This window comes from Melitaea cinxia, chromosome 7, assembly GCF_905220565.1.
Source record: "Melitaea cinxia chromosome 7, ilMelCinx1.1, whole genome shotgun sequence".
In the NCBI taxonomy this organism is placed as follows: domain Eukaryota; kingdom Metazoa; phylum Arthropoda; class Insecta; order Lepidoptera; family Nymphalidae; genus Melitaea; species Melitaea cinxia.
Window position 1 is genome coordinate 9,888,495 of NC_059400.1, and position 7,166 is coordinate 9,895,660.

The following is a 7,166-nucleotide window of genomic DNA, read 5'->3' on the forward strand; positions in this document are numbered from 1 at the left end:
CCTCCACGTGCTCTTATTAAAGTTTCTACCCGTCTAGGCACACTGAGAATGATGTTATCGATGGTCTCCTGGGATAGTCTCCGCCATTCCTCAACTACGGCGATTCGCAGTTCACCCACGTTGGCAGGAGCTGGAATTCTGGACTTAACTTTTCTTTTCAGCAAGTCTCAAACGTGTTCTATTGGGTTCATATGTGGTGATCTCGCCGGCCACTCCATAACAGTGATATTCATATCATTAAGATAAGCTTGAGTTACCCGAGCGGTATGCGACCGAGCATTATCCTGCATACGAACAAAATCGTCACCGATATATGGGGCAAACGGTACGACATTTTCTTCTAAAACTTCTCTGATATAGCGGTCTGCAGTCAAACTCCCTCTGTCAATCACTACCAAGTCTGTGCGAGCTCCCAAACAAATGCCCGCCCAAACCATTATTGATCCACCACCGTATGCAACTATAGTTTCAAAATTTGTCTGAATGTACGTACTCCTTTGCGTCTGTATATTCTTTGCCTGCCGTTAATTTGATTTAAGAGAATTCTGCACTCATCACTAAACAATACCTTACTCCATTGGTCCGCGTTCCAAAGTCGATATTCCTGAGCAAACGTTAACCTGTTTCTACGATGATTTACCTCGAGCCTTGAAGCCTTGGCACAAATGAACCCAAACCAGCTTCTTCAAACCTTCTTCGTACCGTACTCTCACTTACGGTTACACCCCGCACTGCTTCTAACTCATGTCGGGCTTAGACGGCTGTCAAACGGGGGTTCCTGCGTACACGAAGCCGAATGAAACGATCATCCCTACTCGAAGTGCGTCTTTTTCTGCCTTGTCCTGCTCTTCTCACATAAGTACCGGTCTCCCTGAACCGTTGGATACTGCGATGGATCATTGAAACTGGTCGACGAAGATCTCTGGATATCACTCTGTAGGTTTGACCATTTCTTCACATTTCGAGTGCCCTGGCAATCTCCGTTGGGGCTAAGTCAGGTATAATTCAGTCCTCAACTCCAAAAAGATACGCGATTAAAAAAAAAACCAACAAATAACAGTATTTCAATGAAATTTTAAATCAAACTCAGAAGGAAGAAATACTCGAAGTTCGCTCCAGATAAGGTGTATTTAAATAAAATTAAAACAATTGCATAAAATGTGATGTTCAGGTGTTTTCTTAATTTGAAAATATTTCTTTTTAAATTAAATGACGTATAAACCAGCCAGCCACCTTATATGATACTAATATCAAACCATTATTTTAAGTTCCCCTAAATATGTCGGTGTGTGTATAATAAACATAAATTTTAATTTTATTAACATTCATTAAGAAAGAGACAGTTATGGGGGCACGGAACTGTTGCTTCTTAATACAGACTATTTCACAACCAATGTGTTAGAATTTAAAGTAAGATATTATTGTGTGGCTACGGCAGTAAAGAATATAGCCCACCCTTTTCTTCCCGCGGGTGTCGTAAGAGGCGACTAAGGAATAACACAGTTCCATTACCACTTTGGAACTTAAAAGCCGACCGATGGCGGGATAACCATCCAGCTGCTGGCTTTGAAATACACAGGCCGAAGATGGGCAGCAGCGTCTTCGGTGTGACAAAGCCAGCCCTGTGGTCACCGACCCGCCAGCGTAGTGACTATAGGCAACACACATGAGTTCACGCCATTTTTGGCGCGAACTTGTGGAGTCCTATGTCAACTAAATACATTATTACAGGTAAAAATATATATAATAAAGATCATTTATATTAAGCAATAAACTTGACTTAAAATAAGAGCAACTTCAAACCCTTAATAGGCATGAGTGATTGTACGTGTCAAATCACAATAGGCGGTTCTGTACTAGGAAATACCTTTTTTGCCTTTTTTCTCTATTCAGTACAGGAGATATAACAGAGGCACGAAATAAAACCTCTCATATATTTTCGTAATCCCATAAAACCAACGTGACTAGCTAACATACATCGCGTTTCACTTAAATGTTGGCATGCAATGTTTTTTTTTATAAATGTTTCGATCCCTTTTTGCGGCATATAAATGAAATTTAAAAGTACTGTATTAAAAAAACCTAAAAATGTTGCCCTTATTTCCTCTGGCCTTATTAAAAAGCTGGCGCTTATATTAAAATATCATCACGTTGTCGACAAAGCTTATACAAAAATGCAAATTAAATTGCTATTTAAAAATTTAATATTTTTATGTTATAAACAAGTGCCGTGTCCTACAGCTAGACTAATACCTAAAGCTTCTAAGAGACTCCTTACTTCATTATTTCTGCAAAGAATTATAAAAATAATAATTAATTATAATAAGAATGATGATGAATTCCATTGTTATTTCATCACAGACAAATTAACAAAGATAGTACAACGTACCAATTTCATTTGTACTCTACCATCTTATTCTATTTAATTTGAAATGAAATCATTGTATAAATTTAAACTGACAATTATGAAAAGTAATGTTACTATTAATTATAAACAAAATCAAGCTTAAGCGACCAGTTCGCTAGCGCCCAAAATTAATTTTATTTATAAGTGACACAAAACTGAAATAACCTCAAAAAAACCTAGCTTCTGGTCAGATATTATATTATTACTAGCTGACTCCACAAACGTTGTTTGCCATATATTTTATTAACCTTCTTGATCCTCTTATAACTTAGGCGAAAGCGATGTTAGCCGATTCTCAGACCTACCCGATATGCACACCAAATTTCATAATAATTTATTAACCCTCTTAACCCCCCTCCTCTATAACTTAGGGGTATGAAAAATAGATGTTCGATTCTCAGACCTACCCGATATGCACACAAAATTTCATAAGAATCGTTCAAGCCATTTCGGAGGAGTTTAAATACAAACACCGCGACACGAGAATTTTATATATTAGATGTACATCCCTATTAAATTTTAGTTCACGTATTCTAGTGCCTAATGTTCCTAGTTTTATACGATTACCAAATATGTTCAATTTGCATCAATATTCAGAAATACAATAAGATAATAAAAAAATCTAAAACAATGACAACATAAAACTCCTTATCTATATATATATAAATATATTATTATATCTTATATAAATATCACTATCACTTGCTTATTCAAAGAAGGAAACTTAAAGTTGCCTAAAACAGCTTTCAGTTATGTAACAACGTCATATTGTGGTGAAATGGAGGGACTAAAGGGAACATTTAATCAGTAAAGCCTCTTAATAAGGGGCTACCTCCGTTAAGACAAGTATATTTTCCAATTTTCATCGTTTCCAGAACAAACTTGGCAGGACATTATAATTTTAAACAATTTGCCGACGCTCGAGTTTGGGAATTACTCTCATTCAAAGTAAGTACCTTCCCGAACTTATCTCGGCATCACAGCAATTTCACCTCTCAGGGAAATTGACTATTTACCTCCACGTACGGTGTAAGATGAGAACCTTTGAAGAATTACATAATTAAAGAATTTCGTTTCTAATTCATCTATTATATATTTATACCTTACTATTAACTAAAAATAATATTGATTGGTAATAACGCTTAAAATGCTACTTTTTTATTAGTAGAATAGTGATATAGTGATAGCCTGTAATCTAAATTAAGTAATATTACTATTTATTTTTTATCATTAACGCATTTTTTTATCAATTCCGAGTTCCTAATATTATCGCGTTAAAAAAATAATAAGAACATCTTTCGATACGTCATGTTGGAACAGGCTTAAGGAATATGTTTAGTTATTACTAAACATTATTAAAAATACCGAAAACCAATCCAGCTAATTATTTTGCTCAAAGCTATTAACGTGATTGAGGAAAATGATTATTTTAATGTCGCAACGCTATCAATTCTAATATCTCCATCAAAATGCCTTGATTTATTAACCAAAGAGTAATTTATCAAATTATTTAGATGTTTTCAAACCGCGTTGACACATCAGGTTGACATTAGCACCACTCATCTCCTTTTGAACTCAATATGAATGTACTCAATATATCATGTACCAATTTACAAAGAAATTGAAATAAATATAAAAAAATACCTACATTTTGTTATGCTTATGTGATATAAAAAACGTAGCAGGCGCTTATAAGTCGGTATACCTATAAATTAATATTTATTTTACTTATATATACTTTGCAGCTTTTAATCACTTGCTGGTTATTCGCCACTGATAAACACAAGCCTCCTGTGAAAATTCTGTGTGAGCGTGGTACTGTGTCACTGTAAAGAAGCCCTCTTTTCAAAGTGTGTTATTGTACATATGGATGCCTTAGACAAGTTAGCATAAAAATATTTTTCCTAACCGAAGGATACGTTTTTGAGATAATACAAAAGTCAAACTGAATTTTCAGTCACATTGGAGCTCCACTGTGCTTTGAATACAGATGTCCGTACGGAAAGGAGATTGATTCTTTCGGACTACACGGCCTTTCCTGATACCATAAAAAGAGCTCTTGCCACCATTGACGTTCCTGCTCTTATCGAGCCTATTGGAGGTAGTCGCGATGATGGTAAGAGCCCTGATGGATTGAAGTTAGTTTCCTGGAAAAGGGGCGCTTTTTTGCAGCAGTGCTAAAATCTTTTAAATTCGATAACTCCCCCCCCCCCCTTATTGCCTTAATTGATGACAAGTGGTGAGAAGAGGGCTGGTACATTTTTTGCCCAGAAAATCGTTATAGCAGTTCAACAAGGAAATGCTGCCAGCATTCTTGGCACAATTCCACGCGGACATGATTTGTACCATAAATATCTGTAAATATTTAGTTCTTAAGTTTTGAATTGTAAATATGTATAATGTTTAAAAAAATAAAAAAGTAACTTTTAGTTAATATAAGATAATAAGACCAATTATTATGTATTCGTATGAAAGATTTTACACCCTCATTGAATTGTTCTCTCACAATAGAAGCAACGTATTTCCAAAAATATATTTCCTGATTATTTTAAATACATTTTATTTTTTAGAAAAAAAAGATATAACCATTGTGTTGAACAGGTAATTTTACAAGAGCCGAATTTAATGCAGAAGCGTTTGAAAGTAATTTAAAATTATGCTCAATTATCCACGTCTTCTGCACTTTCAGTGCTACTACTACTACTAGTGTCAGTATATACTCGTACTACGTACGCTTTCATAAAAAGATTACATAAATTTGTTTGTAATAAAACTTTTTACAAAAATAGCTTATGTTTTAAAGTTTTTTTTTAAATATATTTAAATATATTGATGTAAAACACTTTCTATAACGTCTAAGACTTTTAGCTTCAGTTTGTAGGGCACGCATTTCCTTGCTTTTAAATTGTATGTATCTTTTAATCATAGTGTAATTGTTTATTGTGTCACTACTAGTAATTATAAATTATAGATATTTACTGAATATCGTGTCCAAATTCTTTAGACTCCCTGGGCCTGGACTGTTTACAACACTAAAATAAACACTCGAAATGTCAAAATCTTTTTCTGTAATTTATCAGTTGAAATATTGTGACTGTAAGGTTCTTTAGACATTATTTGCGCTTCATCTGCATTTTCCTTCAAATTAAAGCAGCACAGTAAAATCTCCCGCAAATGCAACAAATTACAACAATTTTTATACAGATTCAGCCCAATAGTTAACAAGTATTTTCACAAAAACTCAAGAGCAAAATTTACTGTATATTATTCACAGACATGTAGTCTATCAGAAACTACTGCATTCTTCTTTTCCTAAACAACATACAAGCCAAAGCCATCTTTTTAAAGCGGACCGAATAAAAAATTATCTCGTCGCACTGTTTGAAACTACTATTTCAACATTTATCTCATGGAACATTTAAAAACATATTTTAGGAGTTGTATTCGTACATGTCGTATATTCGTACTTTGTACCATACAAAGCAAGCCCGATAACTTATAATTGACATGATAAACATCGGCTATCGATTATTTGAATTTTAGAGGGTTTCCCTCGACTTCTCTGGGATCCCATCATCAGATCCTGGTTTCCTTATCATAGTACCACACCTGGGATATCTACTTTCTAACAAAAAAAAGAGTTCTCAAAATCGGTTCATAAGCGACGAAGCTATCCCCGAACATAAAAAATATATATACGGTCGAATTGAGTAACCTTTGAAGTCGGTTAAAAAAGAATATATATCAAGACTTTTTCACATAAATAACTAAAATACTCTCAGTCACAATAATTTACAGATGGCTAATCTCCGATGTGTGGGTATTAGGAGTCAGTAATAAGCTATTTCTTGATCCAATAAAGTTCAATTAACTTTTTCCATGGAGCGTAAAATGAAATATAAAAATGGAACCATCGGTGGTCGCCGTAAAATCCACAATAAGTATTTTACGATACTATCCATTAGACCAGTTATACGTCGCGAGAGAAACTAATCTGTACGTGTTTATAAAATAAATAATACTATATACTTACTTTAGTACTTTATTTTAGAATTATTACTGTATTATTTTGACAACTGTTCTGCTTTAGTGATTCATGTTTTCGCCTAAATACCGGCGGTTGCGTATTTAACCGCTCGGGTCCGATATTTTTATTTCTACAAATATTTGTTTTTAGTCTTGTCTCATGTATTACACAGATATCACAGACATCTAATAGTGGTCGTTACTCGTGTATGGAAACTGACCGTCAAATGGTAGTGGAACAGTGTTGCGAATTAAACATCATATAGAGATATACTGGTCCCCTCAAAACATCTTTTTTACCGGGAGCTCCGGAAGCTGAACTATAGCAACTTTTAAAATGATTGGCTAATGGTCACCAAAATATGTGTGAAAATGTTCTCATTGATAAACTTAAGTCTTTTTTGGGCCTCCTAACTGTATATAACCCCTTAAGGACATAAAGCACAAGCTAAACACTTTTTTTTGTTTCATGTAAACTATTTCATTATTATTTAAAACATTGTTATAAAATACACAAATATTAAAAAGCAACATAAATAAAATATTTAATTTAACTGGGTTTTCTGTTCTCTGGAATCGCTTGCCAACTGGTCACCGGTCCACAAAAAAGGCTAGTTCTGGCTACAAACTATATTGAAATCGACTTAAACTTCCGTGCCTAACGTGCCAACCCAAGTAATCCTTACAAGGGAATGCATTCGCTAGGTACCTAATATAACAATTCGTATACAAT